Below are 14,975 nucleotides of genomic sequence, written 5' to 3' on the forward strand. Positions count from 1 at the left end.
CAGGTATTGGCTGCCTTCATGAAAGCATGCTGGTCCTCTGTGCTGCCCTCTGGCAGCCATCCACATTCCCCTCTACACCCTTTGGGACTGGCACAGGCCCTTGGCTGTAGCCAGTTCTCCCTGCCCTCCCATCCACCATTCTCAGCCTGAATGACCATTGCTCCCAATGTGAAACCCAGATCCGTGGCTGGTCACATTATCTGACTTTTCCCCTCCACCCACCATGACTCTTTACACTGGCTTTTCCACATTTGTGATTTCTGAACATATCTGGAGGCACCAGTCTTCCGTGGCTTTACATCAGCCATTCCTTCACCCCATCCTCCTCATCCATTCTGGAAAGAACCACGTTTGCCACGCCTGTTATGAACCTGTCTCTTGTTGCTCAGACTCTCTGGCTACATAGAGACATTGAAAGGGCTATATAAGGGGATGCAGAGGTAGGGTTTAGGGGTTCTGGTGTTCCCTATAATCTCCAGTGCTGCAGGCTGAGCCTAAAGATGGCCCTTCTTCTCCTTCCTACTCCCTTTCTCCTCCATAGACTGTTCTGTTTGACTGAGATTGTAGAACCTGGATGCCACAGCCCCGGGAGACAGTTATATTGTGTATCCTTCCCTGTTCCCTTCCTGTGAGTGCCCAATTATGAAACAATCATGCTAGATTCCGGCTAGGCCACGTAGGCCATGTGGCACTATTTGCCCCACCTTCTCTTCCTGTTTGCCTTCCCCTATAAATAAAAAGCATGTGGTGCTCCAGGCAGCCATTAGCTCTCCACAGACCTTCATTCCACCTGGTCCCAGCTTCAAGAATAATCTTGGTCTCTTTGTCATCTTTTCATCTCCCACCACTCTCCTCTGCTTCGGATCCTGAGTGGGTCTCCGCACGCTAGCACCTCCAGTTACCACAGCCCACCCTCAAAACAGGCAGGATCCATGACAGCCATACCTGCCTCACAAAAACCCAGTCCATTAAGAGAGTCCCTTGCTCCTCTTGAATCACATTGTTACCTCTGGGCCCCTCCTTGGGATCCTGACGGCCCCTGTGGCAACCTTCATATCGTAAATTCTCCCCTGGACAAAAAAACAATTATTTTGTTCTCTGTCACTCTCAGTGCCTGCCTACCTGAATATGGACCTTCTCAGTTTGTTAGGTTTGCTTATAAAAACAACCACAAATTAGCTCTTGAAAAACTCTAGGTTAGATATCTGTGCAACAACACTTCAATTCAAGAAGAAGCAAGATTCCCTTGGTACCAGCCAGTTCCATTTTGAAAGCCACACAGATTATTCTAGTAAGAGCATTTTAGAAGAGCAAACAAAATATGTCATAGCTGCTAAGCAAATTATATTCCTAGAATGACCTGAAATTTTGAGCTATATCAATTCTTCCTTCAAACATAGCCTTTTCCTTCATTGTACATAGGACAAGTGAGATCAGAGCTTGGCCTAGTACTTTGAATTTCAGCAACATTATCATATCTCTAGTACCATCATTTGCAGTAACGGTACTCTTTCCATTCACAATGGTGCTTGTACAACTGGTCAATTTATATATAAAATGAAAGTGTTTCAAGATCAATGGGACCCTGAATTCTAAGGACAATTGAAACCCCCTTGGCAGAAGGACTAATGTTGGCCAAGACCAGACTAGGACCACTGGCAAAAGAGCTTACAGATTTTTTTTTTTTTTGCTTAAATTCTTTTATTGGTACATTTTAGGTATACGATATGTTTACATTTATCATTGGGTGCTTGTACCTGTACATGACGTATCTTGGTTCTTATTTTTTCCCCCATTACCTGTGTGCCCTTCACCCTCTCCACCCTTCCCCATTTACATTTTCTTTTCTCATAATTTTTCCTTTCCTTTCTTTCCTTTCCTCTTCCCCTCACATTTCCCCTGCCCCTTTGGACCATTTCTTCCTATTTCAAATTATCAATTATTCATTTTAATCATTTTAATCCTTATTTACACTTTTCAGTTTCTCACACTAGAGAACCTATTCGGTATTTACACGTGTGTCCTATTTATTTCACTTAAGAGTATGGCCTCAATGTGCATCCATTTAGCTATGAATGTCTCTAGTTTCTCATTCTTTATTGCTGAGTAGTACTCCATTCTATAAAAGAACCACATCTTCTTTATCCAGTTTCCAGTTGATGGGCACTTGGGCTGTTTCCAAGCTTTAGCTATTACAAACTGTGCTGCTATAAACATGGGTGCACATGTAAAGCTGTTGTATGATTCTTTTAATTCTTTTGGGAAGACACTCAGCAGGGGAATAGCTGGGTCAAATGGGACCTCTAGCCTTAGTTCTTTGAGGGATCTCCATACTGATTTCCACAGTGGTTGCCCCAGTCTGCACTCCCACCAACAATGGGAAGGGTTCCTTTCTCCCCACACCCCCGCCAGCATTTGTTATTGGTTGATTTCTTGATAGCAGCCATTCTTTGTGGGGTGAGGTGGAATCTCAGTGTTGTTTTCATCTGCATCTCTCGAATGATCAGTGATGTTGAACATTTTTTCATATATTCATTTGCTACATTTACTTCTTTGTCTGAGAAATGGCTGTTCATTTCAGATTCCTATTTTTGAATTGGGTCTTTGAATTTGGGGGGTCTGATTTTATTCAGTTCTTTGTATATTCTAGGTAGTAGTCCTTTGTCTGAGGAACAGCTGCTAAAAATGTTTTCCCACATTGTAGGTTGTCTCTTAGCTGTGTTGGTGGTTTCTTTTGCAGCGCAGAAGCTTTTTAATAAGATGAGATCCCAGTTGTTGATTCATTGTGCTAGTTCCCGTGCTACTGAGGTTTTGTTCCTAAAGGTTTTTCCTATGCCAATGTCTTCAAGAGTTCTACCTAACTTATCTTCCAGAAAGTTTAGTGTTTCTGTCTTAGTATTTAGATCTTTAATCCACTTTGATCTTAGTTTAGTGCGTGGTGCTTACAGATTTTTGGCTAGGTGGTTAAAGTAGTTGTAGTAGTCATAGGCCATTAAGCCAAGAGTCAGCAAACATCAGTTTTCAGACAAACTCCAACCCTCTCCCTGCTTTGATAAAGAAAGTTTTATTGGAACACAGCTATACTCATTTATGAGACAATATAGCCTGCAAAGCTGAAATATTAACTATCCAGCCATTTATAGAAAAAGTTTGCTCATGTTAGTGCAAATAAATATACCTAAGAACTAGTATTTATAAAGGGCTACCAATGCACTGGATCTGGGTGAGGCTTTTTCATACCTCAGCTCAACTCATCTTTCTAATAATCCCTAAAGTAGGTGTTGCCAATGTCCACATCTTACATGGGAGGACATTAAGCTTTTCAGAAAGAATGTGACTTGCCCAGGTTCAAGAGGTGACTGGCAGCAGAGTGGAGGTAGAACCCAGGCCAAGTGTCTCCAATTCTGTGCAGACCCTTAGACCTGGTCAGCTATGAAGGCTACAGTTAGGAGTCCTCCTCTCCTGCAGGCCCCTTCTTCTCAGCCATATCTTCAGGAAAGAAACTCCCACAATATGTTCAGCTCACCTTTGGCAAGTTGCCCTGCAGAACCCAACATAAATTGCAGACCATGTAGTCAAGTAACTACGTGGAAGAAGTACACAGTATGTTTCCATGAGACAAAAGCAAAGCTGAAAGTATCACTCTTGATGCCTGGAAGATCTATACCTGTAGTGTAATAATTTTATCATGAGCTTCATTGATTTATGTGCCATGTACTTAACACACAGTGGCTGAGTGCGTAGGTCCTGCCCTGAAGGAGCTCACAGTTAAGTGCAGAAGGCATTTGCTGAATCTAATCGAAGAGTAATCAGGGAAGGGAGTTACCAAGAGAGGTTGAACAGGCTTCACAGAGTGGTAAGGATGGCAGGTTACCAGAGGGGCTTGAGCTGGGAATTTCTCCTCAATAGGCAGCTCTCTTCATTCCATTGCCAAAACCTCAGGAATCCTAATTAGCAAGGATGGTAATGTGAAGGGACAGAGGTGCTAAGGACACATGAGCTTCTAGTTTCAACACTCTCTGGTCTTCAAATTTGCAAGCAACATTTAGGGCAGCGATAGCAAACCTTTTAGAGCTTTCAATGATACAAACAGCTCACTGTGGCACATGTGCCATAGGTTTGCCACCACTGATATAGGGTGTTTCTATCTAAAGAAATATAGTAAGTTCAAATAAAGCATCTCTTGCCTTTTTCTATTAAAAGAAAATGTCAAACTTTTAAAAATTAAATGTAGGGCTGTCATTCTGTGTTATAAACTTGTTAAAAAACAAGAATCTGAGACAGAGCTGTTGCTTCAAACCAAACAGAAATAATTCCAAAGTACTTGGATAAAAGAAAACTTTGAATAAAACCTAACTTTCTTCTTCCCTCCCTCCTTCTCTTCTCTCCTTCCTTCCTTTCCTCTTCATTCCTCTCTTCCTCCCTTCCCCCTGTCTTTCTGTTCCTCTCTCTTTCCTTCTTCCCCTTCTTCCTCCTTCCCTCCTGCCCACAGTAAGGAAGTGGGCAGTATGACAGCACATATTCTGTGCATGAAGAGTGGGACAGTCTACTTGTCTGAGACAAGCATTGGCCCCAGGTGATCTAGGAAGGAGGAATAATAAAATGCTGTGAACAGTGGGCATGGACATTGAGCACAGGACATTTTTTGTCAGCATTGATTTTTCCTATCTATGCTAGGTTTAGACTGCTTCTCAGAATAGCTCTTTCCCTTAGTACAGAAGCCAGACTGGCTGAGGTCTGATGATTAGAGGGGAATTGGATAGGAAATAAACAGTGTCTTCATTAGTAATCTACCAAATACCAAGTCCATGCACAGAAAATCATCATATTGACATGGAGAAAATGGACCTGCTGTGTAGATGCATAAGCCCAGGAATACTGCCCACATTTGAAACCTAAGCTAAAACCCTGGGCTGTCATCTTGTATCAGGGATGGGCAGACCCCCCTGGTGCCATGTGGCACAAAGTGCATGTTTTTCATTGGCCACCTTCTGGCCCTGGCGTGGGGTTGTGGGATGGAAAGGCTCCTCTCAAAGAACTTTCTTGACCTCTGTGACACTTCTCCAGTTATCTTCCAAGCTGGTATCTGTGCTTAAATGCTGGCTGAGGCCTGCTCTGCATTGATGCTATCTGTCCAGCTCTGCAAAAATCTATCCACTCTGAAGCTGCCCATGTTAAACCTGTTCAGCTGAAGCTTGGTTGTGAATTTTTTTTCCTTATGTTTCAATGGAAGACAAGGTCTCCACCTTGTAGACCTTGCTCTCCTTGAGCCGGAGCAGGTGGCTATTGAGATCTAGGTCTCTGGGCAGAGACCTGGAAAAAGTTACAGGTGTGTAGGATAAGCGTGGTATAGGTGTGCCAGGTGCTGAAGAGGGGCTGGGAAGGATGGGCTTGAAAGCTGGGCTCCTCCTCATCGACACTGGAGGACCTTGTACTTAGGATTGTGTAGCCCTAACCTTAACTCATGTGGGTGGGTAGGCAGGAAGACGGGATGGTGAAGACCCCCAGGCCAACTTGTTACTCCCCAAAGATATGCACAGAATGAGGAGGTAGAAGCCAGTGTGAGCCAGGGCTCAGCCCCTTAAAATCCAGTCAGGAAAACAAGTTACCTGCAGCATACTTAATTGAAAAGAGCCAGGTTTGAATGGCCTTCCATTAATTCCATAGTTTTGTCATGTAGTTTGGCCAGTACCATCCAGACTGGCTGCCTAGAAACACAATTCCAACTCCATGAAAAGTCATCATTGCAACTGCCATCATAAACCTGCAATGGAACCCGACCCAAGGCACCTTCCTTTGTTCAGACCTGCCAAGAGAATCTCAGAAAATCTGTTCCCACCTATTTCCCAGGGAGAAGAAGCCACTTTCCCATGATTGTCCTGGAGGGCCCAGGGCAAGTTGGGACCGCCTATGTCAGGGGTTGTGTGGCCTCAGCTTTTGCCTCCTGCCACTGTCATATCCTAGAGGAGCCTAGGGCTCCTGGTACTTGTTAAAGCTGCAAATTTACCAAATTCACTCCATCCTGTTATGAATGTGGGATCTCAAGTGTTCACCACTGATTAGGCAACATTATTTCTATTATCCTACTGGGTTTCACACCATGAGTAGAGGCACTTGCCTTGATTTGAAACTAGCAGACACCAGGAGAATTTGCTGATTGCTAATGAGAAAGCTAAGGTTTTGTTGATACCATCTGGGACCCTCTTGCTGTGGGCTGAGATTAGGACGAGGAGCTCCACATAACACACCATATTAAGCAGGCAGTGACTTTGTTATGGGCTCAGTATAACTTTTCATGTCTGCTGTACGCCAAGAGCTTAGCCCGAAACACCTTTTTCCAGAATATGAAACATAATATCTCCGTGTTCATTGCATTATTTAAAAAGGGGTAATGTGGTTCATAACTTTACATTTATTGCATACTTTTAAGCCACTTGACCCATATAAATATTGCTATAGAGTTGCCCTCAGTTATTAAATTCTTATTGCTTATAAAAGGGGCAACAGGAAGCATATAACCTAGAATCCAAGCTGTAGGGAGGGCTTCAGAGGACCCTGGAACCCAGGCAGGGGTGTGTTGGGGGTGTATGAGCAAATCAGCTTCAATTCTGCTCTCCACTTTCAAGCCTGGGTTTTTCTCATTTTTTTTTTCTGAGTTGTAAGCAGCAGCCTGCTTCCTTTTAGCTTAAAGAATCATGTATTGACATGGCAAGCGACATTTTGCCTTTCTACTAATTAAAATGGAACCCCACTCTTAAAAGAAGCTGGTTGAAAGAATTTTTTATTTCAGCAGCACAGCTGAGACCAGATAAAAACAGGGCATCAACATTTATCAGGGTTCAAAGTCTAGTCTCCTCACTGTGAAAGGGAAGCAAACTGTGTCTTCATTGTCAGTCTTGTATTCTTGTTAATGCTGCCTCCCTCGTTCTGCTTGTCCTCCTAGGACACTTGCTGGCTGGCACCACGACATGCACACCTGCCCCCATCCAGAGGTATCTACCACTCACTTGAGCCTACGGAGGTTCTCTCCTGTTGTGCATTTTTGGAAATGACAGGATGACCATAAGCACTTTAAGACACCTCAACGCAGTTGTACAGATAAGCTTTCCAAAACAGCAGTTTCCCCTGAATGCCAGATTGTGGCCAGTCCAGAATCACCCCCTTCTCCCCCAGTCTGGAGAACACAGTGTAGATAGCACATTTGATCATACTCAGTGTGGAGTAGAGGTAGAAAAACATGGGGTCCAAGACTGTTATTAAAACGTGTTTTTTTAAAGCATAATAAGGATTTCTCCCACCACAGTCCACTGTAGAGCCTGGGGCAGAACAGGTCTACTCGGCACCCTACCCTTGCATATGTGGGACCGCTCTGGCAACACATTAGCATGGGCAATTTTCCTTGCTGTTGCTTAGGGCAGAGCCTTTAAACCTAGAGGTTACTGCTGTCAACATAGGACCTTTTTCCTCCTGTCACTTTTTTCAGAGATGAAGGGAAAGATTTCCCTTAGCCTACAGCATTTAGCGTGCAAACCCTCCACCACCACATTGTGAAGGCACAGAAATCATGAAGCCAGACTGCGACCTTCCAGTTCAGTGACAGGACAGGAATCCCATGAGCAGTGGACGTCTCCTCTGATATTTGGAGAAGTGTCATGTTTTCTTTACAGAGAAAACTGTCAGGCTATTGTTGGCATAAAATACAACACTTCCTGGATTGCAATTTCCTTGTTTGCTACAAAATGTCACCTGGGCACATGACATGTTTTTATTTTGCTCACAGCCACTCTCTACTTAAGATATTCAAATGATGGTAAGAGAAGGTCTGGCTGCCTGTCCCCTGGTCATTCTTCTTCTTAATTACAGACCTTCGACTTCCTGGAGAAGGAGCAGTATTTGCAGACCAAGAGGGCTGGTCTGATAGTGTGACTCACTTATCCAGGCTGGAGAAAAAACACTGTGCAAATTCATGTTTATCCTACTGATGTGCTCTTTAGAAAACCTTAGGAACAAAGACATGCAATTACTGGACACAGCTGGCTGTGCTATTATAAAATAGAGGGTGAATTGTGAATAGCATTAAAAAATTCCACCACCAGCCACACATAGCATTGGTAGAACCCGGCTGAGGTTTCCATACAGAGACAGATTGCTCAAGTTAGCTGGCTACCTGTGCACGTCACCTGAAACGTGTCAGTGTAATACAGCCTTTGTCTTGCGGTCAACCTTAATCTCCCATCCTGGATAACACTTATTTGTAACCCACCCCACCCTCCATTTCTGGGCACTACTCTTGGAACCATACCACAGGATTTATTCTTAATAAATGGTGAGTGATTCAGGTGACATAAGAAGAAATCTTGAGGAAATACACTATTCAAATACACACACACATACACACGCACACACGTACACATATCCTTTAAAGACCTAAAATAGGAAAAAAAAGTCTATTCCTCTCTAAGTCTCATGTCTTGACAGACAGAAGTGTAGACATGTTAAATGTCTTTTTTGTTATGGATTTAACATATACAATACAAACAAAATACAAAAAATCTAAGGAGGGGATTCTGCAAAATGCAGTTGAATATTAGAGCGTGTGTTCTGATCAACAGAATCCCCTTTAAGGAGTCTCTCCAGCCCCGCTGTAGCTCTAAACTGGGTGGTTAAAAGAGCAAGGATGAATCCTATCCTCAAGGTGACAAATGGGAGACAAATCAAGCCCAAGTGATTCTCCAGTTGCCCCTAGTATTTTTGCACAAGGGGTTACAGTCAAGTGAAAAATAGAAATAAAGCAATACCATACCCACAGGGAGGATTTATCCCCCAACAATATCATCCAAAAGTATTTTCAGGTCATAGTATAGAGCTGAAAACATCGGTCATTTAGCTCCAGGAATGCAGATGTAAGGGTGGAGGCGAAACTGGCAAAACAAAAGTAGCAGCTTGCAAAGGTGTTTTGGTTCTTTTTTAACAGTTTGCATGATTTGAAAAATATGTCATGCAAACCAAAGAGCAGATTCCTTAATTGCCATCAAGTATGTCCCGTATGCTGAGAACACAGCTGGAAGGCTCTGTAGCTCTGTGGTTAGGGCAGCATTTGAGACTTTCTCTCCTTTTCTTCAAGGCTTTGTGCCATATGTATTGAAAGCTAAGAAATACAGAACCTGTTATCATGCTTTTCCCAGGAATAGGAGATTAATTTCGTGTGTGTGTGTGTGTGTGTATTTTCATTTTGCAGTTCTGGGCATCTGCCTTTTAAGAACCTGCCTTTGTTTTTTGATAACTAGTCACTCAGACTTCCATTCAATATAAACTAAGATATAGCAATATGGTCTTAGTTTATTAAGACTTGCATTAAATTTTTTGTTGTGTGTGTGTGTGTGTGTGTGTGTTGTGTTGCCTTTTCTCTATTGGTGTCCAAATAAAACTGTTTATATCTAGAAACCACATAATGTAGCCAGAAGTTAGTTGTATCTTAGAAGGCAAAACTCTGGAAATGGCACAGAGCATGGTACTGCTGACCTGCAGACTGGCAGCATCAACGTGGCATATTTCTCTGTTGTTTCAACAGTGATAGGACAGCAGAGAGCAAGGCTCAGCCCAGGCCCATTGGAGGCATGGGCATTTTCAGCATGCCTATTTAGTCTTTTAAGGGGCTCTCTCTGTTGTGATTACCAGGAAGGTAGAGAGGATTACAAGATCTGCTGCAGACACCTGCCACAGTGCAAAACATTTGCTGCTGGATGCAAACAGTGCTTCCAGAATGGATTCCATATTTAATCTATTTTCTAAACTCAGAGGTGAGTTTATTAAAAATAAAAACCTAAAACAGGAACTATATGAAGGGACTTCTCTCAAAATGGAGGAGTGTTTCTGGAAAATATTCTTCCCTTTGCATTTCACTCGGAATGGAACTCCGGACAGCCTTTGGCAGCCCTCTCTACAAAGATTCACGCTCAGGCCCGATGGACATTACCCATGGTCAGTAGAGCTCAGAACTCAAATACACCTGGCTCAAAGTCATGCCCAGAAAATACTCTTCTGAAGGACAAAGCTGCACATTAACCAAATGAAGTGTCTCACTTAAAAATAGGAGCAATATCCTTCCCCATTGTGTTGTCGCTGTTTGAAAATTTCTAATACAGAGCAAGGGCAGATGCACTTCACAGCTATGTTTGATATTGTACTTAGCTGGGTGCTCTGCACAAGTAACTCATTCCATACTTTAAAAAAAAATTGTAGGAAAAAAATTAGCATTTTTTTCTTGAACATTTCAAGGCAAAGAACCTACCTTCTAATAGTGGAACTTTATTTTCTTCCTCATAGTAATATATAGTACTGAAATTCCAAAGGTTTCTGGTGCATTTCAGCTGTCACCTCAAGTCAAAACCATAGAGTTCAGCTATAAAAGAATATAATAAATTTAACCTGACCTAACTGGGGATTTTTAAGCAGTCTTTTTTTAAAAAAAAAATTGTGTATCTATGAGCCCCCTATTCCCACATATAAATGTTTTTGTTTGTTTTTTTTTTTTCCTTCCCAGGTTCTTTCTTGAGTTCAAACTTGCATACATGTGTAAAAATTATATCTGCTTACATGAAAGTCCTTTCAAAGACGTTTAAGTGAGAAGCAACTTTGGAAGAAAATGCAATTCCAAGCAAAACTTTAAATGGGCTATTTTAACCCAGCCTTGGATCTCCTGGATTTTGAAGGATTTTGAATCTTCCTCTCCTAGAAGCCTTTGGACTGTCTCTTGGCTGGCTGATGCCCCGGACCCTGGTTGCCTGCCATTTAGGGTTTATATGTATTTTATATATTTTATACACCGAAACAATCTTCCGCACTCCGGTTCAAATGTAATCAATGTTTTTGTTTTGCAGCTTTTGTAGATTGAGTCTTTGTTAGGCGAGTGTGTCTTGTTTCCCCAACAGACGAGGAAATCCCAGCATCAGAGCGCCCCCAAAAGGCAGCCCAAGAAATGAGCAGGGCTCGCTGACCTTTACCCGGACAGCTAAGGTTATGCACAGAACATTTGCTTGTTTACTTTGCAAAATAAGCAACGAGTTGGAAACTCCGAGCTGGGCTGGCGCCTTCTCGCACTTAAAAAACAACAACACGAACCCGAGGCTCGGGGTCTTTCCAGCTCCGGTGCGCCTTGGCTGTTATATGCTTTGCTCTGTGTCTATCTATCGTGATGCAACTTTAATAACGTTAGCCAAGACTGCTCAGAAAAATCACAGCTGTAGCTGGAGGCGAGAAAAAAAAAAGGAAAAAATCCGCGAAAACGAGGTGTGTTCCCTGGCCTCACCTAGGAGCCGGGTCGCGCCATCCCGCGCGGGGGCAGGGGCCACCGGATCGATGGCCACAGCAGGCTGATGGCCACTGGTCGTTTTGATGGATATGACTGTAAAAAAAAAAGTCCAGATTGGTTCACAGTGGACCTCAAACCATGTCAGCTAAAACCAAAGAGACAAAAAAGTGACAGCTGTGGAGAGCGCACTGCAGGCAGTCAACGGCGCCTGTGATTTATTGTTCCATCTGCCTCGCCGCTGTGAGGACAACTTCCCCCTGATTTGGTTAAAATGAAAAGGACCTCAGAGAGCGCAACGTGGGTTTTGAAAATGTGCAGAAACTATTTTTTCTCCCTGATTTATGTCCCTTTCCCCTTTCAGAAAGTCTACCCCGCTCCGAGCTCCGCAGGAGTGAAGGTTTGTGCTCCCCTGCCCCCCATCCCACCCCTTTGCCGGATTTCGGGGACCTGGGGCGCCACGCTCCAATCCTGGCCCGGCACACTTCGCGGGGCGCGCCGGGCCGCGGGGTGCAGCCTGCCTGCAGGTTGCCAAGCCCTAAAGAGGTAGCAGGACAGGCCAGCCCCTGATCTTGGTCCTGTCTGCGTGCTTCCCAACGATCCGGTCCAGGCCCTTCATTCCCTGGAAGTTCAGGTTCCTGCTCTCGTATTCTAATAAAAGTTTTATGCCGGTCAGCAGATTTTCAGCCAATTTCCCATGAAGAGGCCTGTTGGTTTCGCTGGAGCATGGAAACTTGCGCGCTCTCCTGCCTTCGCGCGGTGCCTCTGGAGCCCTGACCCTGGGCAAGCACTTCCTGGCTGGAGGTTTTAGGCCTCACAGGTCCAACCTAGTGTCAAAAGCTGGCCTGTCTTCTGTCTCGGGATGTTGGTTTTACCTCTCAAGTGTTTCCTGAATTTGTGAAAATTCTTTTCTAGCCGCTTGTCCATAGTGGCTTAATGCTCGAAAAAATATTTACCCTTTTTTTTTTTTTTTTTTGAGAAAAAAGAAAAGAGGGGGCTGAGAAAGAGAAAGAGGCAGAAAGAGGGGAAAAAGAGCAGGGCTTGGCAGCTACTGTGGAGCAGGGGCCGGCCCCAGGGGCCCAGTTCTACTTTCGGAATATGTTCCTGTCAGGCAGGGGTCAACATCTTTTACCTCTTTTTTCCATTATTCAAAATAAGTATTGATGTTATGTTTTAGCTATTTAAAAGCCAGCTGCCTTGCTCATTTCAGATACTTTTCCTGGTATGATTGTATGTGGTAATAGCTGGTCTGTGTATCGTCTTTCACAAAATCTAGCCTTTCAGAGCCTCAGTCTTCAAATGATATCAATCAAAATTTATGCAATTCAAAATCCATATGTATAGAGTCCCAGCTCACCTCATTTAATGATAATAGTAAACCACATGTTGTGTACATGTCTAAAACACTTTTCTCCTTCTTGGCTGTGGTAACCCTAGGGGCACTCTGCTCCACACAGCTTGCCCAACTGAGCAGCAGAATACATTGATTAATACTTGGCAACAGCGGAAATCTTGAATAATAAAATGGTGAACAAGGTAAATGCAAACTAATAAAACAAGGAGAGTGTCAATAATATTTCAAGATGTATGTTAATATAAACAACCTAGGAAGACCTGAGAGGCTGGGAAAGCCAGTTAATCCACACGCACGGAATTGTCTCTTATTAACGGTCTTAAAGTCGATCTTCGCTCAAAAGAGGTGTAGTGATGTGTGGAAAATGAGCAGTTTGGTCTGGCAGGGTCCTTCCAGCAGTTAAGGGGTGAGGGGAGACCTCCGTCCCTTACCCCAACAGGACAGTTCTAGAGGAGGGAGGGCCTGTTGCTTCTCCGCTGTACTTGGAGTAGAGGGTGGGGGAAGGAAAAAAAAAAAGGATCATTTGTGAAATTAGTCCATCATTATAATACCTGAATCCTAGGTGGGAAAAATTAAAGTGGGATTTTAGAGAGTTCATTTGCATTAGCTTCAAGACCTGGTCATAGGACACTTGAGGTTTTTTTTTTTTTTTAAGAGATAACTGATAAGTGTAGGTGGTTCAATAAGACATTAGTTCACCATACCTGGATGTTACATTTCTGATAGGCACGTTAGGTTCATGTGAGGACTGTTCATAACCATGCAGAGGTACGTGTTCATTAAATGACTAAATCCTTCATCTGATCTATTTTTATCAAAAGCGAAATTGGTTACTGTTCATAGTTGCACAATAGCATTTGCCTCTGACAGGATGCATTATTTACTTCAGGTTTAATATACATTACAAATAAGATTTGCTTTCACGGAGAAGCATTAGACATTTGGCAAGGGGAGAGCCGAACATTTTCCTTAATTTGTTTTGGCAAATCTGAAAAATAGAGGTCATTACACACACTTCTGCATTCCAGAAACAGAACAAGGAACAAATATTTTAAGAAAATTGAGATTATAATTAAAAATACCACAGTGTTTTAGGGAGTGAGAAGGCGTGAGGTTGTATTTGCAACTCTCAGGCTGCAACATTCAGGGACCCATGGAGTGGGCTTTAAAAGGAACAGAAAATTAGAGGCTCAGAATCCAAAAAGCATTTCTTTTGGAAACCCTTAAAAACCTAACGTAACATCAATTATTCAGCATCAGACTCAATTGGTTTCTTCTTTTCCTCTGAAAACAAGCCTTTCTGCAGCACCTACATGTATAGTCACATTTCTGCCATGCGATATTAAAGGTTTATATGAACATTCATATTGAAAAATTAAGCACACTTTTGTTTTGATTAACTGCAATCGGTTCCTAAAACCACAAGGTGAAAACGCAGCTAGTGCCAGCCACATCTGTGTCTTCCCTCTGGCCGCCAAATGAGCCACGCCGAGGCAGGAAAGCTGTTGACAAATTAATACTTTAAGAAAATAAACTATGGTCATGTTCAACATAGAGCAACTTTATCCTGATTAATTTGTGTTGGAGCCTCTCCAGCCCCCATTTGCAAAGCCCCACAGTTTGTACAAATGTAATTTCCTAATATTTACACGAGGAAAGCCTCAGCAGTTAAGCTTTGCCTCCAGTGTGAGTTTTGTGGTTTGTAAAAAGACAATAAAAATACAGAGAGGTAATTGTAAGCACATTTGAAAAAGAAAGGAAAAAAAGAAAGGATTTTTTTCCCTCTCCTCCTTCTTGCATAGCCCTATAAAAATGGGCTTGTGTGTACAGGCTCTCAGGAAGGGAAGGCAGTGTTCAGCGGCGAAGTTTTAAGTAATGTAACACCTAATACTTAATAATATATCCTTGCAACCGAATATAGCTAACGAGACCCCAGAACACCCACGGTTGCTCTTAACGTAGAGTTTTTGCATTCTGGCATAATTCATCTTTGTCCATCTGCATGGTCTTCTCATTTTATGCCTTTATTTATATCAAATGTTGGGCACTTGTGTGACTGTCTGATTTAATAAATATGAAAGGAGAAAAATGCAGTTGTACTGTGTTGGTTTGTTCTGAGAATATTAAAAAATAACCTTTAGTTTTAATGAGATTTTCCCCCATCAGTTTACACAATTTTCCAGATGCAAAATGAGCTTTTAGCTGTAAAATATTTTATCACATTGTCTTACACAATAAAGATTAGATGTTTTCTCTCTCTCAACTGCACTGCAATTATTTTTTAGTGTTTGCAAATCATAATATCATTTAAAA

Source organism: Heterocephalus glaber, unplaced genomic scaffold (genome assembly GCF_053883595.1).
Source record: "Heterocephalus glaber isolate CG9 unplaced genomic scaffold, H.glaber_assembly_v1.0 deba00001497, whole genome shotgun sequence".
Lineage (NCBI taxonomy): Eukaryota > Metazoa > Chordata > Mammalia > Rodentia > Bathyergidae > Heterocephalus > Heterocephalus glaber.